We start from the raw sequence: 27277 nt of genomic DNA, 5'->3' as shown, positions 1-27277 counted from the left end.
ACTTCATATTCTTCCCATTGGCACGATGCATCTCCAGTCTCAAGTCCCTGCCAAAAGGTTTGACAAGCAACATCTCTCGTTCGCTTCACTGTCTGTGTAGATCTAGTTCTTACACCCACTCGCAACTAGAGGACAGATTAGAAAAGGGATGTTCAGTTTAAACACAACTTACAGTATTGAACTATTGACAGTGAAAGACAACATAATATAGTGAACAGGACACTAACCTTCTTTTGCTTTCTTTTCTTTGAAACTTTCTTTCCTCGAACTTCAACATCTGGACGCTGTTGCTCCGACTCGTGTGTGCATGTCTCCACTTCCTCTCGCGCTGCAACGACTATATTTTCATGATAAGCACATCCATCACTCACTGAGGCTCCATCGACTCCCTGAAACATAGAACTTTCATTAGTATGTATAATAATATTGAAAACACAAAATGTACTTGGGGACCAATACCCATACGTACATCTCAATAGCAAAACACGAATGAACGCATTGTGTAGAACATTCAAACGACAATAGTTCACGCATTGTTGATCTAGTTAGATTGAACTGTCAAGATCCATACCTCGGGCTCCGCATAGACTTCCATTGATGATATTATTGAAGATGACGCTTCAGCAACTCCCTGAAACACAGTAATTGCATTAGTATGGTTTTCTATTTTGTTTAAAAGAACATAAACTTTCTGCAGGCGTCAACGGCTCATCTAAATAGACCTGCACAAATGATCAGTTGTCTAAAATAAATAATGGATATCTAAATATGATTCGATTTGCTCCATCGTTGGAAGTGTCACCACCCAGAGATCTGCATCAACTACTAGGGGTGATGTTCTTGTTGAAGAAGCTCCGTCAGCTCCCTGAAACATAGTACTTGCGTTAATAAAGAAGGAAGTATAGCGGATGTAATCACGTCATTTGATCTCGCATGATTGATCTGTCAGTATCCATACCTCGAAATGCATAAGAACATCAAGGGACGCTGTAACTGCGGTGCACACTTCTGCAAGCTGTTGCGCCGACCCGTAACTGCATGCTCCCCCTTCTTCTTGGACTAATGCTCCATCGACTCCCTGAAACATAGGACTTTCATTAGTAATGAACACAATATTGAAAAAAGAAGACACATAGGAGGGCGACGACAGAAGGACATACCAATGGCTAAAAACGAAAGAAACATTGTGTGTAACAATCACGCTACAAGAATGCAAGATCTGATGACCTCCATCGATGGAACTGTCCGGAAACGTACCTCGAGCATCTGAGTGACATCTACGGTTGTCGTCAATGCGTTGGACTCCTCAGCATCTCCCTGAAAGACAGTACTTGCATTATTTTGGATAACAATAATTATAACTGAAAACAAAGACTAGAGGACGAGTACTGTGGTGTACCATTAGGTAAAATAATTACACGATCAATTAAAACTATTGATTTACATGCCTAAAACAAGTCAGTGTCAGAATAGCTAAGTAAGATTACCCGATAGGCGCTTGAAGTGGCTGATGACTGCAATAACGACACGGATGGAGAATCTTCCGCCTTCATATTGAGTGGATACATAAATGGGGAAATTATTGTTAGCTAATGCTACACACTACCGCAAGGCCGAGAGACAAATACGTAAACTTGACTCACCAGTGGAGGGATGTGGACGAATAGAGTGGGAATAGCGGTTGAGAGCAATTTTCGCCTCGCTCACGGTGTTTTCTTCTTTATTAGCAATGATGTGGAGTACATGTCTGGGCTAAAGTGCCTGCTGCAGATGCGGTATCGATCACCCCTCTTGTCCGCAAAGACTTCAAGGACTCTACTTTCTAGCTCAGAGGCTGGATATCCGCAATATCGGACCCATTCTCTTATCTGATCTATTGTCTTAGGGAAAACATGCATTATAGTATCTTCAGATTTGTTATGGGTCTTCGAAGGGCAACCGCCAATGGAACAGGCAGGCATTATGGAAAGTTCTGAAAAGTAAAGATCAACAATTCTCTATGAATACCAATGTGTTAAAACATTAAATGACACATAAAAGGTTCAATGCAAGGTCCGTTTTGGTTCTTGGAACTATACACGTTATTCACATGCGGATAAGTATTTCAATAACTTTCAAAAAATAGAAAAAGTAATTTGACTAAACTCAGAACATGTGACTAGTTCCTTGCATGTACTGTCGTGAACGAAAAGAAAACATGGATGCAATTTGATGACTACTAGCAAATAGATATAAATTAAAAAATTGGACGCAAAATGATTATGGTACATGGACTTACCTTGACGAACAAACAGTTAGATGCAGGGATCAGAGTAGTTTCTTGTCGTAGAACAGGGAGCAGTTCACAGGTTGCAAACTGACGAGTTTGCTCAAAGTGGTCACGGAAGTTCACAGAGACGAAGAGCAGATAACCAGCACCTTCACGGGTTGACTAGCAAAGCGCAAAGAAGTTCTCATTAGAAATATGAAGTGGGTTATAAAGAATTCGAAACAGGGGTGTGTTTGTGAATGAATGACGTGTATATGTCGTGGCATTATGCGGTCTGCAGGGGGCCGTCCAGCGTGAGGGGGGATGCTTGGCAGGAGACACAGGGTCTGGAGGTAGACATGGGAACAACAAACCCATGCTCTATAGACCACTTTGAAGTGTACATGGTCTTTGGCACCTCTTGGCCTTTATCGCTCCCTGACAGCTCCACTTGCCAGCAGCGCAAGTACCCCGGTGCGAACTGCCTTTGATAGGGCGGGGGGTGGATCGGGGCGGTGGTCGTGCAGACAAGACACAGGAAGACTCGTGAATGGAGACACACTTATGTGGATTGCAGGGGGCCGTCCAGCGTGAGGGGGGATGCTTGGCAGGAGACACGGGGTCTGGAGGTAGACATGGGAACAACAACCCATGCTCTATAGACCACTTTGAAGTGTACATGGTCTTTGGCACCTCTTGGCCTTTATCGCTCCCTGACAGCTCCACTTGCCAGCACAAGTACCCCGGTGCGAACTGCCTTTGATAGGGCGGGGGAGTGGATCGGGGCGGTGGTCGTGCAGACAAGACCCGTTTGCCGCAGGGCCTCACCAAGGAGAGGCCATCTAACTGAATGTAAGAGGATGGCTGCAGGATCTACTACATGGAAGGCAGGGGGGTGAGTTTATAAATACCTCACCCTCCCAGGAGAATATATGGGGGTCATCTCTGTACCCGGTGCCCAAAAAGAGGATTTATTATGATCAACCATATTTATTATTTACCTATAACCATGTTTTGTATCAATAAAATCCAACAGCTTTTTATTGCCAACGCTTGATGCCAACCCACAAAATAATATATGTATGACTGCTGCATATATGGGTTCAACGGTTATGTGGATTGAAGGTGTGCGGCCAGCGTGAGGGAGGATGCTGGCCGGAGACATGTGGTGTGACAAGACAAGGCACTGGAAGGCTATTCAACGGAGACACACTAGATTCATTTAAAAAATCAAAATAACCATTGTTAAAATATATGTTGGGCTTTATTTTAGATTTTAGTTAAACATAAATAATAAACATTACACATTGTAAAGTTGAGGTTGCAGCACATCGAGGGAAAATCCGCGGTATTGTCCACTGTCACTGGGGAAATGTTGTCTAATGGCAAGTACCGCACAGGCAGGTATTACTCTCCGAACGCGGTGTCCGAGCCTCCCGTGAAGCCACCAAGTGAAGCAACGATAGGCCACCAGCCTGTACCACCTGTGAAAAAAAAAGATGCAAACTGTATTAAACTGACCAAACTTTCTTATCAATGTCGATTCAGGTAACACATGTCATTTTTCTTAGAAAAAAATTATATCTAGAAAATGCACTATATGGAACCAATTTACATGCGTTCGAATGATATGTAAATGTAATTTTATATGTGGGAGACGACCATGAAATAGTGGTGGCATCACTGACATCACAAACAGAGTATACTTACTCGTTACTCGGATTACGCGGACGAACAGTGCCACGAAGTTCGTGCATAAGCACCATCATCATCCTCAACACTGTCCGTGAGAGGCAGGCTTCCCTGAACTCTGGCAGCTCGGTGATGCATTGCGGACTTTGCTCGCCTTCCTGCAGACTTTGCTCGCTTTCCGAAATGTAGGCCAAGCACCCGGAATTTTCACGGCAGCAGCAGTTCTCCTCCTCAGTTGGCATTAGCTCGCACCGATTGCACGTGCACCAGGTGGAGACGCCGTCCATGCGACATGGTCCAGGCTCTTCATCCGTTGACTGGTCCTCCCAACTGCCGTCCGAATCCCCATCGTTTTCGCGTGCTTGCCTTTCCAGTAGTTCCTCCTCGGTGTACTCGGGCTCGTACATATACGGCATTATTGTGGCCATTGTGCGGTAAAGATAGTAAAATAATTTACAGAGATGGTACAGGTGTTCACACGGGCTACAAGCGGCGAAGGTAGCTGACCAGAGCACTGAAACGAGTCACAGAATACTCAAAGTAACACAGAGAGAGGAATGGAATCGAAAATCTGCTGCTGTATGTTGTGAAACGGTCTGTTTATACTTATTGGGGAAAGAGGCGTCCTGCCATTTCCATGGCAACACGTCAATAGCTGAGGCGCAGCGATTGTTGACACGAGACGTGCTTGAAATGGGCAGTACGCGTCTGCTGATGTCAGGCTCAGGGGCGGGGGATTTGATTTAGTGCCGCAAAGGCAGGTGAGCCAGGTCGATGCGGCGGAATGATAGGATTATCACAAAATGGAGGCTGATTTCGAGTGCGATAATGGGCGAAAAGTCGGGTAAGGTCCATAGGAAAGTTTCCTACGATCTACCGATTTATGCTTACAAACACATGGCCGACCCGTAGGGACAATAAAAAAAAAGTCCCGGAACTATCCTTTAAGCTTTTATTCTCCATTCCGTTCCCATATGTTCCCAAACCCTTGGCTGAATTAATCATGGTGTAGAAAGTTCATCTGCAGCCCCCAATTACAAATCCACCCCCATCCTTTATTTCACAATTGCACCACTGTTAATTGACGCAGCCTGGAGAGTGCAACCAGGGTAGGGGTAGTTGCAAAGCAATGGTGAAGTTAGGATTAACTCTGGCATTGGTTCATTTAAATCAGAGAATCTCATTTATCATACCAGGAATCCATGGGTAACGGAGACCCGTTCATTGCAGCCAGTCACACTTTAATAATAATGCCAGAAGTGTAAGGCAGCTGGATTTGGAGCTAAAATGGAAGGAGGGGGACACTTCTTGGTTTTCCTAATTACCCTAACAGTACGAGCACGTGGGACCACATATTCTCAAGTAGAAGGGATTAACGTATGCAGGGGCGGGTGTACATGTGCAGGAGACATTTCTAGAATGAGGAGGAGGCGGAATGAAAAACCAGCATGGCATGAAGGGTGAAAGGTAGGACCCCGCTCTTCCAGACTAACGAGCGGACGTTGGCAGCAAGGAGAGGTGGGAGCATGCAAGTAAGGGAAGTGATGCCCACATTTACAGCTTGTCCTGTGATGCAGTGAAGGAGCAAAGGAAAACCTATGACAGAAAGACCGCCGCACACTAGCGCTCCAGCAGTTTTACATGAAATCATGAGATCAAGTAGCTTTGAACACATTTATTTTACAGGCTTAATCTGTCAGAATCCCCTGTTGGAGCTATACATCTCCCAACTAAGTGATACAAAATTTAAACAAAATGTAAATGCCACTGCCGGAAAGCGGACAGAAAAGGTTGTAATAAGCTAAAGAAGGGGTGGATGATATGCAAGGAGGAAAGTGGTGTCAGTGGAAAGTGGGATTGTGGAGATTAAAGAGAAAGCATGCTTTGCACCTGTAAAGCTTTTCAGATAAAGGGTGGCAGAACCAAGATTTACCTTTGGGATCTACCTTTATTGATCGTTGGAGCTGAATAAGAGGAACGACAGTCCAAGAAGGAAGCGTATGGTAATGCAGTTTTCCACCTCTGTGTGGCCTGCAGAAGTGTGGGTATGAGTGGGACTGTTGGTGGTGGCAGCACTGGGCAAAAGAGGATTGCACCAAGGTGGGAACCTGCAGGGGGACAGTGAAGGCATACTGGTAGTAGACTGGTGGGTACAATTTACTGCTGATTTTTGAAGGAGGGAGTGCAGAGATAGCCAGAGAAGTCCTGGAGCTCCCCAAGGTTGTAGTCCTCAGAGCTATGCTGCTCTTCAAGGCATGGATTGCAGGTGGGACAGATTAATGAAAGCCATGTAGCTTTTTTGTGGCCATCCTGATCATGTGTTTTACCAGCAACTGGGGTGGAGACACATAGGAAAGAACTGAGAGAAGACTTCTTCAAACCATGACCCAGCTCAAGAAAATAAAGAGCACCATTGGTTATTTGATGTTAAGCCGAACAGTGACATCTGGCCAAAAGTGACACCGCGTTTAAATTGGGCGATTCTAAATTATCTGTTTAGATTGATCTGGCTGTGACTGGAATCACAGTTGTCAAGGGGACAGTATCCATTTTGGAAGTTGAGAACAATGAATGTGTGGGAGGGCATTGTCATTGCAGACAGTTTCGTACATTGCACAGCGGAGCGCATACTATTTTATTTTACAATGAACATATACTGGACGGGTACCTTGTCAGAGGGGACTTTAAGAGAGGTTTATTAGCATCATTTTAAGACATAAGAATCAAGCAGTAAGAAAAGAATACAAAAATCCTCCAACTTTCAATAATAAAAAAAATAAAATAATCAATGTGCCCACTAATGTAGGACCCATAACCACACGGACCAAATATATATTTTTTTAAAAATCAACGTTAGAGGCCAAAATGAGTTTAAAATATCACAAGTTATTTGAGAAGAAATGTTTTTGTTCCTTTTGACCAACCAACAAGGAAAGGGCTAAGTGCAGTGTAATGGTAAGGCTAATCCAGAAGCATGGAGCCATACAAGATGGGTTGTTTTTGAAAAGGGTTTCTCCAGACCCTAGGAGTCTCAAGGACCACATTCTCCATTTTACCACCGCTTTGGTTTTCTCCTAAAAGGAAATTCTTTTGGTGCAAATAACAATGGCGACCAATCCAAGCTTGAAAAGGTAGGCAATGCAGGGACTTCAAAATTGGAGTCGGATTCAAATTTCCTGGCCCCTGAAACTAACTTGGCGGCTTCGGGAAATTCATTTTTTAAAGACCTCTACACCAGTCTTTACTCCACCAACTAATATATCATAGCCACCAACTACATGGGAAAGAACCGAGTTCTGAAAAACTGAATGAAACGAATCAGCCGGGATCAAAAGTTTAATCATGCATGGCAAATCTATTGGATATTTTGCCAACTTTATTGGACAGCACCCTGTCGCCCATTATAGATAATCCTCCCCACCCCCCCACCCGCAGTAACCAGAAGGCAAATCTACATGTATCCATTTCGCTAGTAGAGTAAGCAGAGACAGGCAATGCAGTTAGGAAATCCCTATGAAATCAGAAACACCAATGGGAGCCACCGAGACACCATTTTGAGATCATCACTTTTCTTTCATTGCTAAATTTATTTGACTTGGGTAAATAAATCCTGTGAACCGGACCTCCAGAGTCCAGTATATTGTGCATCTATTGTAGACCTATTTTGTGTTCACCTCTTTCTTGCTCTCATTTCAGTATTAAAAAACATTTTGTGATGCATCATGTAATGGTCACTATTACAACATCTTGAGAAACTGTTGGGAGAGATTTTCATTGGTCTTTTCGACAGCCTTTATTGGTATTGTGGGAGAGTGTCTGAATGAAGTGCTCTTTGTAAGGAACTCATGGTGGCAAGAGTAAAAACAGACAAGTGATCACAGTTTAAGGGTGTTTATCAAACTTTATAATGGGTGAAATAAACGCCTAATCTAAACCTAAATCTAAGATGTGGGCAAGCATCAAATAATAATAAGGCAGTCCTAGTGGCATCTTGTCAAATAAAAAGGGCCTATAGTAAAACAAACTATTGCCAATCCTTACCTCTAAGTTACAAAATAGTGTGGGATAATGTTCACAAGAAAAGATAGCAGTGTTCACCAAATAAGTCAGGATGGTAAGGCTGGGGTCTCCATCCCCACGTTTTTAGCACGGGACACTTGAGCACAGCACACTGCTGGGTCCACACTGCTGGGTCTCGTGCAGTTCCTTTCAACATTACCAGGAGCTTCTGGGGCCAAGTCTCTTGCCTTAGAAGGCTTGATGGACCATAAACAACAAACAAACGTGTCTTCAAATAACTTCACATTGGGTGATTACTCTTTGCCTTTGGACCCCTCAACGTGCTTTGATCCTTCTCAGTGTTAGCCTCCCTCAGTCGGATTCACTACAGCCTTTCACTCAAAATGTAACATTCAAAAGTCTCAATGTCTTTTTAAACAACTATCCACTATGTGCATCCCTCAGCCGGGTTCACACTTGTCGCCACAATGTTCACAGGTATTTCACTGTTTACATCCCTCAATCGGGTTCACATTTGCCAATTTCACATATGCTCGGTTTTCCTCAATGAGTCAAAGACTTTCGAGTGTACGAGGGGTTTTGCTCGACCCTCCTAGTACCTCATAGGACCACTTTGACACTGTACTTTGACACTGCACACCGGCCTCTTGGTTCTCGTAGTTCAACAAAGAAACCCAAAAATGCCCCAGTCAGAGTCCTTCGAATGAGCGCCCACGTGGTGCCAGACCACTGTGCCTCTGGACCTTCACTAGGGGTTCTTTAAAGTTCCAATATTCAAGTTCTTTGTTCAAACAATGTTGCTGCCTGCAACCTTGGGCCCAGCACAACCCGGTTTGCTATCAGTCTTCTCTGATTCACCCACTGTGCTGAACTGTTTGAGTTTCTTTTCTTGGGAGTCAAGGACGGCACCACGGCGGCAAGTGCGTCTCCCTGCTTTGGCTATCAGCACAGGAGGGCCCTGTGTGCTGTTGACACCTGTCACACCACATGCCAGCTAGACTTCCCGGTCTTACGATTGCCCTTTCAGAGGCTTTGCAGGTCTGAGTTGAAAAGGGCAAGAGCAATTCCCTCCTCGTCGTCCCTCCATGTGTTGCCGCCTTTCTCCTCCATTTGAACTGCGGGTCCGGAATAGCTGCTTCCTTGTGCGTTCGGCCTTGCTCCAAGTGTGTTCTGGTGCTCCGCCTTTTATCCCAGTGGGGAAGGCAAAGGGCCATCAGGTGTGAGTAGTTATTGTCAATTGCCTGACTCTGCCTGACCCTTGTGTTGGGACATGTCAGGTAAAAGGCTATGTTGTTAGTCTGTTGTCTGTCACGGTGTAGGAAAGTGTTCATGTTGGAAAAGGGGGAGGGGCATAGAGCTTCTGAATATCCTACGTGGTAGGATGGGGAAAAGGTGTTATAAGGAAGGGAGTAGCGGGTCTCACCCATCGGTGTCCCACTTCCACAAACCGAGGACCCCATCCAGGTGATCCTCTCACACTGGTCCACCCCCAGAAACTGGATCCAATAGCGATGGCCATGTCCTGGCCACCTGGATGACAGATACCCAGTGATTAATGGGTGAGACACTTTCAAGTTTCGCACATCTGGCATTAAATAACATGAGACGCTCCCAATATACACAGTGGAAGCAACACACAAGTGTTCATTTTTAGTTTTGGTTTTCAATTTTCGCCCCAGCGACAGTTCATAGAGACCGTCTGATGGTATTTGCTGGTTTAGTGGAGCACCTACCCTTCCACATAAAAATACTGAGAAAATATTTCCATACAATGAGGAGGAAAAGAGGGATAGTAACTAGTGCAAACCTATTGGGCCTCCTTCAGAGATAATACTTCCAGACTTCATCTTATTGCAGTTTGGAACAGTGCAAATACGTTGCTACCAGTCGTAGGAAGGGCTGATGCAAGATTACTCTGCTCATATTGTTTATAGACTGGAAGTAAGGTTGGCCTCCCTTTGTCTGGAAGTCAAATACATCAAAAGAAAGAATGATAAACATACGAGTATGAGGATTATAAAGGAAAATCAGCATAATAAAATGGAGGGGAACAAAATAGTCAGGTTCTAGAACCAGCTCAATCCTAGAGATCTCCTCTACTACACAGATTGACCGGGCGACTATTAGACAGTTTTGCATCCAGGTCATTCCTGGATCTTCCAGAAGCCTTTTAGCACCACAGCCTAGGTTCATAGCATTCCTAGTAGAGGCTCTCTGCGTGAGAGGGGAGGAATGCCATTTGAAATGTTTTTTTTTTAGATAGATGGGGGCATGGCTATATAGGACCACAGTGATAATTTAAAAGGACATTCTAGCTCTTATTGGCAGCCAGTGCAATGGTCTCAATATAGGTGACGTGTGCATTTTTTCAGAGTTAGTAACTATGCGTGCAGCTGTATTTTGAAGACATTGTAGGCAATGTATAGAGGCATGCCATGGCTCCAGCATAAATAGAATTACAATAACCTAACCTTGTGCCCATCATAGCTCCGACCAAAGTGGCACAGTGAAAAGAAAATGTATAATCTATCTAAGTAACATAAGTTGAAAGTTAGTGGCATCTGGGCGTTACTTAGTGCGAGGGACACAGAAGGCCTAGGGTTTTAGCTGACATTGATGGTTTGATTATATTCCCTACAGGAGAAACTCCGGATACATCTCAAACATATTTCGAAGAGAAAAGGAAGGGCTTACCAAGAAGATGTCAGTCTTGTTTGTGAGCCAGGGTCCAAGCCAAATCACAGACATCCGTTGGTCAGCATACTGAAAAGTCAACTGAATTCTGCCTTGGTTAAGTTTGGGATCTCCTTCAAGGTTAAAGATGACTTGTGTGTCATCAGTGTAATTTCCACAAATTCGACCACATCACCCCAACTCTCATCAAACTGCACTGGCTCCCACTCCAAGTACGTTTCACCTTCAAATCCTGCTGGATCATCTACAGGCACGTAGGTCCACTAACAACCTCCACTTCCCACTTAACCTGAGAGTGGGTGATCTGCTCCCCCCAGTTTCGTCTCCTGGGTGCTTGTACGTCCCTTTCTTCCAAGTTCCTGCCATCTCCCTGCCCCGTAGTTAGCTCGCTGCTCCCTTGTACCTCTGCTTTGATCACTGTGTGCTTCCCACAATGTCTTGTAAGGCACGCAGAGGCATTCTGCAGCTAAGTATGAGGTACAAAATACCCTAATAATTAAAATAATAATGTTGGAATTCTTTTTTTTTTTACTTTACTTCGCCTTAGCAGACAGGAGTGGACATTGCTCAATCAACAAAACCATATTGTGTTAGACTACAATACAAGTATCGGCCCTGTGCAGGTCATCAGCATATTTCATGTACAATTCAGAAGCAGTATACAATGGGGATAGAACTACAGGACATCTAGACTTAGTAACGTGTGATCACTATTTAAAACACATATGTGTTTATGTGGGCTGGATCTGGGCTAAGTACACACTATATCCACACCAGATATCATTGGGCTTGGATGTATTTGGCAATGTACTTACAAACTCCTCCTCCAGTCCTCCGCCCATGTCAAATCGGTAAGCCAGTCTTTTCCTAGTGGTGGGCCCACATTTTTCCACTTCTTCATTATACAGCGCTTGAGCAATTCGGCACCCCGCGTAAAAAAATTATCTGAGTCTTCGCTCCGGGACATCGCACCATATCCCAAATAAAGCACTCATGGAGGAGTGAGACGACGTGAGGTTTGTCACTTCTGCCAGATTATCAATCGCACTGTTACAGAATCCTTGTAATTTAATAATGTTGGAATTCTACTCACAACTTCCACAAAATGTTGTGGAGAGGCTTTATGTAGATATTGAATTTAATTTGAAAACTACAAGCTCATTGGGGTTTTCCATATGTCACTATTCTGATCAGAGAACCAGTCTCTGTGATGTTCTATTACTCAGAGAAACGATAGCCACACAGTGGCTGTCTCAGATGCTCCAACTACATCTTGGACATGGCTGAGTATGATGGAATATGATTAGGAGTGTCAAAATACATAATTTGTAGATAATTACACTTAGTGCTGTTTCCTAGCTGACAGAAGAAAATAAATGAGCAGAATGAATGAAAGGTGGAAAGAGAAAGAAAGGAATGAAGGAAAGATAACAAAATGAAAGGGCAAAAAAGAAAAAAATTAAAACAGGAAAGGGAGAAAAAGACAATGAAAAGGTACTATGGAACAAAATGTAAATAATGAATGAAAAATGGAATGGGTGATATAAGGAAATATAAAGAATGAAGGAATGAACAAAAGACAAGACGGCATGAAATTAAAGAGGAAAGAAGGAGGGGAAAATGTGAGTACATTTATATGAAAAGAGATGGAAAGTAAGAACAAAGTAAAGTAGGAAGGAAGAAGAAGAGGATACCTTGTAAGAAGAAAAAGAAATTAAGAATGAAGGACAGGCGGAAAGTACAAAAATATGGAAGGAATGAAAGAATGAAGAATGGACAGAAGGATTAGTGGAAAAAATGTGAGGGATAGAACAGGAGGATTCAATGAAAAGAAGGAAAGTGAATGAAAAGTACATTGCTAAGAAGGTTATGTAAAGATAAAATGAAGAGGAAAGATAGAAAGGAAAAAATGAAGAAAAGAAAAAGAACGAGAGATGAAAGATGGGACAACTGGAAAAGAATAGAATAATAAAATCCTGGGAGGAAAAAGTAGTAAAGAAATAAAACAAGACAGAATAAAAAAGGAAAAAAAAAATAAAGAAATACAAGTGGAAAGAGGGTCAAGATATCTTTGAAAAATATACAGTACATGTGCTACTTGTGAATTAGTCAATTTCAGAATTGTATCATTGCACTACAGAGTGGTAAAAATGTTTCCTATATACAAGTCCATTATTGATATGTTGCGGCAGCACGAGTGACTCATGTTTACACTCAAGAGCATCGGCTCCATGAAAGACAGTGGGAATGGTGACCCCCCCTCCACCCTCCAAGCCAAACGGAGGACTCATTTTTGGGTTAATGTTATTTATACATCTAATTGTGCTCTTCAAGTTGCCACTGGTAATTATTTCAATGTTTTAAAATAAACGTTTCCATAGCAGTTTCCCTTTAGGACTGCCACTAGAGGCTGATACAGGGGGCCTGATATCCCCAGATTGGTTCCCCGGTTCAGTTTGGCTCAATCACCTGATGTTGTCGGTCTAGGAAATCTTCCAATCATTTATGCTCCACCCATCACTTTGCTTTCCTGCCACCCAGAGCAACCCTGGGTGCCAACCCCAACCTTTGCTTTGTGGCAGTCTTACTTGACAAGCCATGCATCGAAACACACATGCACACGAGCCGGGAGGTGCACCTTTGGGGGCAGCTTTTTGTATGGACATGGGAGAACAACCCTTACGAGCTGGATGAATAAAGCAGGCCTGGGTGTGCCCTTGTTTACTCATTTAACTGTTCCACGAAGCCATGTAAGGAACTCCTTCATAGATCCTTACCAATGGGCCAGAGTGACTGCAAACTTGAGATTGAGGTACTATTGGACTATCCATCCAAACCCCTACCCCACACCTTTTCTGTCATTGCCAACATGCTGCTCTTCACCTTTTTGCAGCGGCTGAATCCACAAAAGGCCAAAGGATGCTGCGCCCAGCTTCCTGGGGATCTATGAGGAATTCACACTTCACCTTCTCTCTTTTCTGCTCCGTGTTTCCTCATGAAACATCCCCTGCAGGATTGCAGCATCAATCTAAAACCAAAGTCCAGATGTGGCCTAAACACCTGGTGAGTTGTGGTTGTTGCAGGTGGAGGTATTTAATGTTGGCCTGGAAACCGTGTGCCCCGTGGGAGAAGAGTTTGGGGCTTGTGGGAGATATTAGGGTAGACATCTGGGAGAAGCTAGCATGGATTCTGGACCCTGCTCCCAACTGCCTGACAAACTGCATGAGCTGGCCTGTGGGCAGAAATCCTAGCAAGCCAGACCACAGTACTTAAGAATGACAGAGTGGGGTTTCAGGCATCTCTCAACCTGCCAAGCAACATGCTAAGAAAGGTCAAATGGTGGCTTCCGGTTCTCAAATTTCAAGCAGCCCTTTCTCTGAACAAAAGGTTCTTGCCTCCTATAGCCCTAGCATGCAGTTTATGGTAATCAGTGGAGTTTCCAGACTGCCAACTCACAGATGCTGGTTTTGTTGCACATGGAGAAAGAAGGAGGCGGATGAGGTACTGACACTCATTTTTTTAAACTCTTTTTTAACATCTTAATACAGATGTAGTGCACAGGTGTCTGGCATATACTTATAACAACTACATAGCAAGCAGAATCAGTTGCCCGAGTTATCAGACGAGTCCACAGAAACACTGATGGCATGCTGGCTTGGGACATTAGGTAGGCTACATACGGACCTCATACATTTTTTGGCCTTGCAGAAGGGGGTATTCAGACTCCACACCATGACGATACAAAATATCAATCTGAGGTACTGACATGTTCAAGGTTTGTTTATTTAAAATGAAAAAAACCTCCTAGCTAGCCCCATTTCTATAAGGGGAGTTCCCTACGTAAAGAAACTAAAACTAAGGGTGCACATCAAAGTCCAAAAGAAAAATCCTCTGTAAAAATCCTAACCAACTAACTGGTCCTATTTAGAAAACGAAACGAAAAAAGGAGACCAGGACAAGACCTCTGCCATAGACTGCTGCCTGGCCCAACACCTGGAGGAAGTTCTTCAATGTGGTACAACAGTTAATGTCTTTCTGACAGTTTGTTGTTCAACAGAACAGATCCTCCATACAGTTTACTTTGAACACAAGTCTCTTGGTAACATGTCTATGGATCTTGGACACCCCAAAGTCCTTTGGCTCTCTGGCAGACTTGCTCAATCTCAATCTTCATGCTTTACATATGGTACGTGTCTACTCTGGTTTCTCAGGTTCCCATAACCTCGTCAGCTTTCCCAGGCTGGATGGAAAGTGTTCGTCTCTCATTCCTACTGATTCACAAGGACGCTTGTCTATTCGGGTTTCTCAGGCTCCCGAAACCTCGTAGGTTTTCCCAGCCTTGACTCACAGTATTGATCCTCCTCTTGTTCAATTTCACATGGGCCACTTGCCCTTTCTGGTTTCTCAGGCTCCCAAAACCTTGCAGGCTTTCTCATCCATGACTCACAGTATTGGTACCTCTCACTGGTATACTCTCCTTGGGGGCACTCGCTTCCCTGTTGCTGCTTCTCTCGGCAGCTAGCTTCCTTTATGCATTGAGCTTGGGGATTTGTGCTCTTGCCACCAAACTGATTTCGGCATTGATTACTGGGCCCCAGGCCCACCACGCTTTCCTGTGGTCGCACCACCAGAGGTAACGGGTACTTCCCCATTCCGCCTCTTCCCCCAAACTGGCTTCATGGTCGGACTGCTAGCATTAGGCCCTCTTTCCACCCGTCTGCTCCACGGTCTAGCGTGGCTACATCCCTCCAGGACATCCCCTCCACAGAGGATTGCCTCTGTATAGGGATCATTCTCCACCCTTCATCAGAGAACCCCCTCCACTGACAGTTCTTCCTGTGTTTAAGTACCTCAACACAACCAAAAAGGGTGTGCCCTTCCTTGACAATGGTGTTCCGATGAAACCCAGCATTATCTGAAGCCAACAGGGTGGAAGGAGGATCACTTGTAGTTGTAGTCAAAACATGAGACCATCCAGTTTTTCAAATTCCCATGTAGGCAGAGCATATAGTCCAGTCAGGGAGGTCCTTATCAGACTGGGAGTCCTTGTCCCCAAGATGGGAGCCACTCCCAGTGAGGTCCCACATGCCCAGACCCCTAGGGAGGGCATGTGGGAGTGGGATCACCTCCCTAATCTCACAGGAGGTGGCTCCCCCTCTGGGGAGAAGGAACACATTGACCAGATTCGTCACAGTATCTATTTGAGACACATGGAAAGAGAAACAGAGGCACAGAGAAAACAGTGGCAATGTGAGATAGTGAAATAGACGGCAGGCGATCTTACAGGGGAGTAGGTTAATTGGATGAAGAGGGGAATGGCCCTCACAGAGCAAAAGGAATCTTCAATCATGCACCTTACACTACAAGAATAAATCCCCAACAGATGGGCACCACAGGTCTAGCGGTTACCATACCATCACTAATTGAGCCTTGACTAAACTGTCTCTTTTGCCTTATCACACTCTCCCATATGAGCAGCTAACTGACTGAAAGCACTGTAGGTTCTTCCTGATGGATGTCTCTCTGCCAAACCCATTGGCACACAGGAACGGGGTACTTCTGACCTCCATTAACACCACAGGTTTCGCATCTGCCTCTACAAATGTCCCAAAAATGTCCCCCTCTTTTTCTGAACGAGCCACAATCCGCAAGGCCAGCAAAAAGTGTCAAAATGGCGCTATACAAGACCACTTACATTGGAAAAGATTATAAAAACTCTAGAAGTCACTTAAGACCATGGGCCGGTCTGTCGCGAGGCCCTCAATCACCAGAGATGCACTTATTCCTCGTTTTGTGTTTATGCATCGCCACCACGCGTCTGTGAACGGTGCTTTGTTTAATCCGTGGAAGACATGGTCTGTTAAGGATGTCAGAGGAAAAATGCCATGTGTGGTGGGGAACCGAGATGTGCTCTCTCTGATACACAGAGACATTTTAGCTTTTAAACAAAGCCCAAACCGGCTGTATCTGGAGGAAGCAGATGTGAGCTGTTGCAAATGAGACAGTAAGCCAACAATTAGAAAGATTAATTATCTGGAGACAGAACTTCCAAAGTGTATCAATCATCAGCACTCTCCCCATTACCCCTCTGAAAACAACCATCAGAGCTGGGAAAGATCAACATAAAGCACAGCTTCCTGAGGCCTGAATATAAGGCAGCAACCCAGTTTTGCGCCATTGTAAGGTCGTTCAAGCTTTTTGCAGTCACATTTCAATGAAGGTAAAAGCAGACCAAAAGGCAAATGACATTGGACACAATGCAGCTGGGGACTGGAAGTTGAGAAGTGCACTTCTTTGCGCTATATAACGTGAGGCAACACCCAACATTCCATTTTGTTGAAACACGAGGAGGACGATCAACACGGCGCATAGATGATATTTTAGTCTGTGAGAAAACATGAGATTTCCTTCTAAGGGAAGTGGCACCAGTAGGAGCATTGGTAACGCCAATTCGTTTTGGCTGTCATATGCCAAGTGTAGCCTGAAAAAGCCCCAATAGCGTAATCATTTGCACAGCACAGTCACTATATAATCATTCATAACCTCACATGTATGGCTGTTTTTCTCATATGCATCCTCAATTGACCCATGAAAGAGCTGTAAGTTCCTGATAGATTTAAACATGTATAGTGCCACTAGGAATCCTTGGGCAAGTTGTAAATCACGGGAGTGCTCTCTTCCCAGTAGGTCTACTGTTGCATTTATACCGACAGTATCTTGACTACAGCCTATGAAAACACACTTTTTAAAATCTGCTTCGAAATCTGTTTACATTAATCAATATACTGTAAATGAAAGTGCCATTTAGACATATCACTCTTTAATTACCGCAAATTTCCGTTTCACACATCACCAGTATTGTGTCACCAAATCATCCCAGACATACAGCTTACGAAACTCTGGCCTTTCTCCACTAGGTTTCTTCTGATCATTCAATACAGCCTGCAGATACATGATGGCTCCATAGCATGCACAGGCATCACTGGCGAACAAAAGGGCCATCTGGGCTCGGGCACACAATGATACCAGTGCTGGTAAAGGCCGGTTTATAAAACTCATGGGATGGAAAAACCTGAAAGACCTCTGCAGCAATGATCTCATACTAACCACCCCCACCCCCCCCCCCCGCCACCATTGTTGATAATGTGTCTTTGCGCAATATAAACAGCTGATGGTTTTCAGTATGCCCCAATTATTTGTGGGGAGAATACTGGACAAGAGTATACGAAAACACCCACGACATGCTGCCACAGAAAGAAATGCACGATATAAATGTGTGTGCTTGTTCAGTCATTTATTGAAATATTAAACATAGTGCGAAAATCGCTGTACTATAGTTAAAGTGAGTATCAAGTTCCACAGGAAATTTGAAAAATGAATTGCTAATAACGTTTGACTCGATTGACACATTTGGCTGAAATGTTGCAAACCAAATTGTTGTCACGAACCACACCCCAGACTACACATTTTGGGAAAGATCTGTTAAAAAATAAAGAAGTTATTTAAAAAGATTTTTTAAACACTCTTTCGCCCTCGTCCTCATTCATTTTCCTAAAGAGAAAAAGTCAAATTGTTGCTCAAGTGCACAGCCCAAAAAGCTGGACGGAATTAGACCAGGTACGAAACAAACATGGGCATAAAACGTTTACTCGATTTCCGGGCGTGGATGCGGGGTTTTGTGTTGGTGGTCGGGGTCTGGGGTGTTATTGTGTCCAGTAGTTTTTTGATGGAGAAGGGGGTGCCCTTTCTCCCAAAATTATAGCTTTATATCCCAATGTGCTTTGCCCCAGAGAGGCTGAGAGGCAGCCATTTCCCCCCCAAATTCTATTGCTGATAACCTTTGGCTTGCTGGATGATTTGGATGACATTTTCAAAACAGAAAGTCTGTCATACAACCCCCCACACCCTAAACTGTAGATTTTGGGGGGATAAAGTTATACAAATGAAAATCACCACAGTTTCAGTATTCAGCCCATTCATTTTCCCATAGAGAGAAAGTGCAGGTTTGAACAGCCGTAGCACGAAAAATGCTGGGCAGATTTGGACTAAACAAGAAACAATTTGGGCACAAAGCATTGACTTAATTTCCTGGACTGGTTTGGGTGAATCCATCCAGTAGTTTTTATAATATTCGACAGACATGGGGGTGGCCCCCAGTTCCGTAAAAACCTTTATATACACATCAGCCTTGGTGCTTTACAGTAGAGGCTGTGAGACTTTTCAGGAATGAAAAGCCACCTGTTTGCTCGAGAGTGAATAATTTCAGCGAAAATTTCTCGGAGAAGCCACATATGAAGGACCTCAAAACGCTATTGAGAGGAGGAAAAAGGATGCCATCAAACTTTGGAATGAACTCCCCTACGAATTTACAGAGTCTAATAATGTTCTCGACTTCAGAAAAAGACTCTAAACTCTTCTGTTTATGAAGTCACTCCTATGGAAACACTGATTGTTTTGAACCACAGCGCTAGGATGGCCTGGAGGGGGGCGCTATATAAATAGCAATAGCAATCACATCAGGCTAGAGGTTGGGAGTGGGAAAGAAGACACCATGTGAAGTTGAGTATTTAGGGGTAGATTGGGGAGCCAGTTACAGGTAGGAAATGTTTGGTTTATCAGGAGAAGACCACAGGAATCTAAAGATTACAGCAGAAATGCTACAAGAAGTGCTCAGAAAGAAATGTGTGTCTCACGAATCAATGAGTGATAGGGGGTAATGGGAGAAGATTAGGGAGGGAAAAAGCAATTGAATGGATTGAGGGAACCTGAAAAAAAGAATCACATGTTGAGTGCCTGTGAGGACATGGAAGATATTTATTCTGAGCAGTTTTTCCTGTTATCGCAGGAATCGACAAACTTCTACTCTACCGCAGGAATTTCTATTATTGGAAATTATTACTGGAAATTATTTCTGTGCAGTTATCGCAGAAATAAAAGGTTTAATAACTGTGGTGCCTACATCTCCTGGGCAGAAGGCAATGAGTGTTGGGTAACAAAGTAACGGTTTGACATGGCCAGTGGCCATGGCTAGCAGGCCCAACAAAAAAAACTATTGGTAGAATATGTGCAGAGGCCACAGCCAAAGGCCACGGCTAGTTGGGTCTAAGGAAACTAAGGTATAGCAAAACCCTTGAAATTCAGCACTTGCATTTCATTCAAGTTCACCTCAAAGAACAAAAATGCGTCACACAAACCAAAGGGGGCAATGGCCAGGAGATGGCCAGGGAGCTAAAAAGCAATTGAGGGGAATGGAGCAACCATGGAAAGAGGAGGGGCACTTTCTGAGTGCCTGTGAGGACAGAGATAACCCACGGGCATGGGTAATTTAACTGCACTGTATTTGTAGTTTGTTGCTATTATCAGGGGAATATCAGGCGAATCCTGTGGGAATGGGGAGAGTGAAAAACAAAAAAAGGAATTATACAGCTGCAGTGATAACATCTCCTAGGCAGGGGGTAATGGATCTCTGTGCATTGCTTGTGGGCCCCAATGAAACCCATTGGTTCAACATGTACAGTGGCCATGGCCAAAGGCAATGGCTATAGAGTCCCAAAGAAACCTATTGGTGCAATATATGCAGGAGTCATGGCCAAACTGGCCATAGCTAGTGTGAGGAACCTATGGGCATCCTCCCATCTACCCCCCTTAGAACTTCAGGCAGCCAGGCAAGATCACTTTTGGATCCCGACCCTGGGGGTGGATATGCGGGGGAGGATCACCTGCGTGGAGGAACCTTGGGGAGTGGAGGAAAGGTGCCTTTAGGTGAGGCATGGTACCCTCCTTTCACCCGGTCAAAATACACCCTCCCCTCCCCCAACCTTCATAGGGTATTACCACTCTTCACCATTGTCACATATTCCACACACATCCCATTCAGGTCGCTTGAAGACTGGGACATGGTAGAGGTGACTAGGAGGAATGCACACTTCCACCTATATACACCACTTAGAAAGTCAAGCATGTCCCAATAATAGAGTTGATTGTAGTCAGACAAAGGACTTGCACCTGCAACCTCTTAAGAGGCTACAGGTGCATATAAAAGGGAGAGACCCAGACGAGAGACAGAGACCGCCTGGAAGGCCAGGACACCATGGAGCGGACTGGAGCAGAGAAACCAGTGAAAAGGACGCTGGTGGCTGCAGGAGAATGGGAAGGACACTGAGGTTGGAGAGAGCCGCGAGAGTCCAGACCCCTGCAGAGCTCTGAGCTGTGCGTCCCCAGCAGGAGCAAGGTCGTCCAGAGGAGGCAAATGCGGATCACCGGTGCTCCCGGTCTGAGAGAGGGGAGCGAGCAAAAGCAGAAGAGGATCGCGCAAGCACCCGGAGGAGCTGCCGCATACCAATGACAAGGAAAAATCACTCGTACCAGGGTGCTGCGGGGGCTAAATATGGGCCAAAGAAAGGGCTGAATAAGTGAAAGCATATAATGGATGGGTCTGGAGACCCAATGGACATTAAGTGATGAGAGAATTACCAAAGGAAAGTTATGCACAAGTGAAATAAAAATAACACGAATGGAGAGAAACTTATGTGTTTTTAGAACAGAGTGAAATTAAAGAAAAAGCATTTATGAACAATGTGAAAGTGAAAAGCTAAGTGAAAACCAGTAATGACAATTGGTGAAACACGTGAAAGGCAAATAAGAAGCACTATTGGTTAGTGTCAAAACAAGGTGATAGCAAGGAGTGAACCAAGCAAAGTGAAGTGTATGAGAGGCTTGTATTGGCAAAGGCAAGAGACTGCCAAGAAGAAACAAGAGCGCAAAAACGGACTACTGACACAAGTGCAGAAAGGAAACACATGCTTGCAAAGTAGTTCTATGAGAATCAGTGAACATCATAAAGTGCCATGGGTTATCCATTGCGTGACTTGTGATGGGTGGACCACATGGTCCACCAACTGCGCCTAGACAAAGTAACCCTGAATTGGTGTGACCCAAGGAAAACAAGGAGATTGAAGTTGTTCATAATTCTGGAAGTGAATGATGAGGAAGGCTGAAAGCTCCCACCTGTGAGGCTAAGAACCTCATGGTCATCTTCGACTCCACACTCTCCTTTTCTCCTCACATCTCTGATGTCTCTAAGAAGTCAAACTACCAATGGCACTCTTCCTTTCCTCTCCTTCCCCCAGAAATTCACAGTGTCTAGAGCTCTGGTTCTCTCTAGGCTGGAGCACTGCAACAGCCTCTTTCTAAATCTGCCTGCTTCTACTCTCTGCCCTCTGCATCTCATCCAGAACTGGACTACGAGACTCGTCATTGGCCTCAAGACCAGGGATCGTATCTCTCCAACAGTGAAATCTCTGCATTGGCTGCCGGTGGCTGCAAGGATTAAGTTCAAGACTCTCTGCATTGTTCACAAGACCTTCTGGGGCCTGGTTCCTCAATACCTCCAACTCTCTCTTAGTAAATACCTTCCTACTCGAGCTTTTCGCTCCTCCACCTCCAACTCCCTCAGGGTCAGTCACTTCTCCATGCAACAAGATGGTGGTAGATCTTCTTCGGCTGGGGCCTCCCTCTGGAAAGGCCTCCCTGTCTCTCCAAAACTCAAGGAGAACCATCTCCTGTTCTGGGAGCACCTCAAGACCCTCCTCTTTAACTTCTGCCTTCTCTCTTCCTCTCCCCTGCTGATCTCCTGTCTGATACTGCACTGGTCACCTGGCTACCCTCTGACCCAGGTTCCTACCAGCCCAGTCGCACACCTGCACTGCCTCTCGGCAACCCTTGCACTTGGGTCTGTATCTGTAACCCTACAGTCCCCATACCTGCACTTTTGGACACCTGCTGTCTGCACTTACCCTTGCACCTGCCACCTGCTGGCCGCACTTCGTTTATTGTTTTGATCCCATGTACAGCACTGTCCCCTCCCGTTTCCCCTGCCACTTTTCTCCTCCCACCTCCCCTGCACTTGCACGATCTCAATATCACTTGGCCTAGTAAGATCGCTGTCTCTGTCCTCCTTCTGTTCTCCCTTCCTTGCCTCATCGCACCTTGAAACACATGTGTATAGGCACATTACAAATGCCATATCATATTCATACTGAAAGCTGACAAAGTTGAACTGTGAACTGTGTTGAACCCCGAAGTTGTTTGGAACCTGGTTGAACCTGTGGAAGGGAACTCCAAGACCTTTTTGTAGAACTGTTTTGAATCTGAGAAAGAATAAACTGAAACCAAACAAGGAGCTCGGAAAAGATCTGAACTTTACTTTGAACACTGGTTGCTGACATCCCTACATATTGTATAGATTTAGTTGTGAGGACAAGCATAGGTTTTGTCACAGACAGACTTTTAAGTTGTACGCCACTGACTATCCTTAGTTTCTTTAGGTAAGGAAATCCCACCTTAGTTTAGGGAAATTTAGGCCTTACTCCATTATGACATTTGAGAAATAAAAGCTCTATTGCAGTGAATCTGTTGTCTGTGTCTTCCTTCATGATGCCTTCACACTAGTGGGCCACGTAGAAACCTATTGGTGCAACATAAACATTGTCCACAGCCAGAGGCCATGGCTAGTGGGCCCTGAAGAAATGATAGTATAACAAAAGCCTTGATATTCAGTGAAAAGAAACCTTGGTTAGGAGAGTGTTAAGGTGATTATATTTAACGCAACAAAACCCCTGAAATTCAGCAATCGCATTTCCATGACTACACTGATGACATCACTGATGGCATCACTAATTACATCACTGATTACATCACCAGTTACATCATGCATTACATCACTGGTTTGATGAATTACATTTTGAAATATGAACACTGTTTTTTAACATAACATAGTGCATATTTCATACTGACACAGTACAATGTATTATGACCTTATTTCTTTAACTGTTACGTGCAGTATACAATTGAATGTACATACAGACATTATTACAAATAAGAATACTATGTAAGTATGTATGTACTTTGGAAGGTAATCTCATACTGGTATACAAATTCATACTTTATTTTCAAAAGAAATGACTACAGATATTGATACCATTGCTATTTCCATAGTTAAATACTTCTTGCCTAATCTACATTTCTTTTCTATAATTGTAATTATGTATTCTAAGTTACTGATTTTTTTTTTTAAATTAACCAAACTAAGATTATATATTATCTTAGATCATATATTATCACAATGCAAACGTGGGAGGTACTTTCTTTGTATCTGATTTTTATTTTTTATATACCATGCCATATAGAAAAGAATGTGTTCAAGTAATGTATAACAGTAAGGCAAATTGTAAATTTAAATGTTTACATTGACCATTTTCATAACACTTACTATTAAACATGTTTCTACTTTTATCTATTCTTATTTTGTTTTTTACTACTTCATATACTTATTATATTATATTTAAAATAACTGAAATAGATTAACCAGAATCAGGTACTTTCCCTGAAATTAAGTATTGTACTTGTTCGCAAATACATGAAATTCAAATAATTTGTAGAGCGCTATATATTTTAAACTTTATAAGTTGATAAGTACTCCACATGTAATCATATCATACTTCTTTATCAGTGTAATGTTCCATGCCATCTTGTTATTGTTAAGTATAATAAAATAAGTATCAAAAGAGGTCAACAAAAATATTCTAACTTACTTAATCAGTAATTATTGATCAGTCATGTCATGTATGATATAATTAGTGATGTCATTAGTGTGGTTATAAACTGTGCAACAGGGGCCCTTAGTTAATGGCTAATGTGGTCATGGCTGCATGAAGGATGGTCTTTTTGGCCTTTTGCCCAGCTGCAAGTGACTCCTGCAAACGAGAAATATGGTATCTTGCACGCATAATTTATAGACATACGCATTCTGCATGGCAAGACAAACTATGAACATGCAGTATACAAAATAAAGCTCCCACAACCCCATATACTGCCATTTCAGATCTAGGTACTTCCTCTCAGACACAGTGGCTGACTGGATGAGCGACTACATTTATTATTTTTAGAGGCAGCCACCACCGCACATTGCTTTCCTATTCAGATAAGAAGCTGCCCTGACCTCCCCATACAATTACAAAAAACATGAACCCCCCACACCCTCATTTGCAGGCAATTTACACAGAGAAATGCACTTCTAAATGAAATCATAAATCACCACATCATTACTTCGCCCCTTCTACTCAAATATGTTATTGTCATCAAGCGTACAAGTCACATCCATCCTATTAAAAGTACGTTGATATGATATGCTCAGACTGGAGACGTAATTTCAATAATCTTTCGAAATGCTTGATTTTTATTAATCTTAAATACATCTATTCCTGAATATTTTTCAAACAGCAAATAAGCAGTAACTGGTTTCAAACGAGCAGCTTGTCAAACTGGCTGTGGCGCATGTGCGGTACGCCGCAGGCTTCACTTGAGTCCTCGTGTTATGGATTACTACACCTCCTTCTCACGTGCTGTAGATTTGCCATAGCCGATGACTGCTGAAAAATTACATGTATGCAAGTACTAGGTCCCCCAGTTGCCGGCGGCATTAGTTACAGTGCCGCCAACACAGACATTATGCAAGAACACAGCACTGTCTCCTAACGCGCCGGTGGATGCCGGTGTTGTGCAGTGGGATGCCACCGTACTGTTCTGTGCACATAGGTAAGCACTGGAAGCAGAAGCACTGGGAGAACCCACTAAAAGTGTGAAAAATCATAGCCATCATGTGGTGCAACGTGTTTTAGCAGGCCAATTTACCACCAAAATATTTTTATAAGCTTCCCATCACATTTAGCAGGTTCACATCCAGCAAACAATCTAGTATTTGATCTTAAATACGAGGACTTGCACACATTATCTCATATAGACTTGCAACTTCCCCCTAATCTGGTATTCTGGTATATACTAACAACATTGCATAATAAATACATGGCGGCTAGGGTGCATCTGAAGCTGTTCAGCACATTGTAGAAATAGCACATTTATTGATATGCCCAACACATCACAGAGTGAAACAAATCTCAGTATAAATATGTTGTGCAGTCAATCATTTAAAGAGAAAAATCAAACATGCTGTAAGGATACAGAAGTAATGGACTGACACAAAGGTTGCATGCTTTTGGTTATAGACTTTTATCATCATGAAAAGAAGAGGAAAACCCTATCTATCCCTATTACCAAGAGAGGTTTCCATGCCTCAACTAATAAACTAAGGGTTGTCAGAATGTCCACCAAATCATAAAAGTCCACCATCGTGTCAAACCTACATCTGTCCCCCAACATCTATTTTCAAATAAGGACAATGTCTCAAGGAGGTCCATCTTGCCAGTTCTTAACACGTTTTACCAGAGAAAGGGTTCCTGTTTCTCTGGCTCTCTCACTGTTTGCAACAAGTATAGGGGATGACTCCCTTCCTCTGGTGTATTCTTCTCTTTCACAACCGTGCTGAAGAAGAGATATTTGTGTTCTCCCGCTTCTTCACTTTCTTTTTTGATGGGTTATCTGGGTAGCCTCACTGCCAGGTATTGAAATGATGAACAACTACATCTCTGCTTGTTACTTTTGGTACACTCTCCTGCCAGGTGCCATGACGATTTTGAAAACTCTTGATGCTTTGGTACTGTTTTATGGGTGCAAGTCTCAGACTCACATATTCTGCTGCTTCAGGTAGTCTATCTACCTGTTGTACTCTCCTGTCAGGTACTACGACTAAGAGGAGCACTCTCGATGCCTTAATACTGCTTTATGGGTGTGAATCCCAGAGTAGCATATTCTGCTATTTCGGGTGGTCTACCTGGTGTACTCTCCTGCCAGGTACTGTGAATAAGAGGAGCACTCTCAATGCTTTGCTTTGGACTCCTGGGAGCAGGTCCCAGACTTGCATATCCTGCCTTTATTTGTGGTCCACTTGGTATACTGTCCTGCCAGGTACTGTGACTGATGATCACTCTTGATGCCTTTGCAGTCCAATATTGTTCTTGCCCCTGAGTCCCAGACCCTATATGTGGAGCCTGTCTGTGTTTTTACCCCATATATCCCACTGGCTTGGGCCCTCTGCATCTCCCCTGCCTCCTGTGTACCTTTTGTCTCTGGTCTGCGGTGTTGTTGGGACTCTTCGGTTGCTGGCCATCAGCTGTGTGGTTTGCATGCCTTTGGTATGCAGCGACTCTGCAGGGGCAGCGTTTCTCCTAGTGGCTGAACTACTACTTTCCACTCTCTATGACCTCCCGGTTTGTATGGAGTTTCTTCTTCTGCTTCTCCTTCGTGTCTGTTTGACAACAGAACGTCTCTGGACTGCTTTCCCTTACGCAACATCCCGGTCCATTCTTCTCCAGCTTCGTTTAACTTTGAAGTTCCTCCAGGGAGGGCTATTCTGCGCTTTCCTTTTAAAGAAGCCATTGGGATTAATTGGCCACACTGACTAGACTGCACGTGATGGTTCTTTGGCGTATTCCGCATCTACCTTGTTGCAGTATCCTGACTGCCATGATTCACTGAGGTACTGATGCTCTTTCTCGTCTCCGTTTCTCTACAGGATTCACATGGGTAGTCCCTACTCTTCCTCATCCCATTACTTGTTAAGGAAGTAGAAGGGTCTTCCTTAAACAGGGACATGGAAGTGTAGGGGGCTACAGGATCTTCTATGGGGTAAGAGGGTGAGGGAGGTTGTGAAGGGGTGGGTAAATACTG

General features: G+C 43.8%; 1 protein-coding gene across 2 annotated transcripts in view; it reads right to left on the bottom strand.

Annotated features, from left to right (window-relative positions):
* Window positions 1-27277, bottom strand: part of MTMR7 (myotubularin related protein 7) — a 591157-nt gene that overhangs the window by 444894 nt on the left and 118986 nt on the right. The gene's annotated exons all lie outside the window — the stretch shown is intronic.

Source organism: Ambystoma mexicanum, chromosome 6q (assembly GCF_040938575.1).
Source record: "Ambystoma mexicanum isolate Mex_15411 chromosome 6q, UKY_AmexF1_1, whole genome shotgun sequence".
Taxonomy (NCBI): domain Eukaryota; kingdom Metazoa; phylum Chordata; class Amphibia; order Caudata; family Ambystomatidae; genus Ambystoma; species Ambystoma mexicanum.
This window is presented reverse-complemented; position numbering and strand designations above follow the sequence as displayed.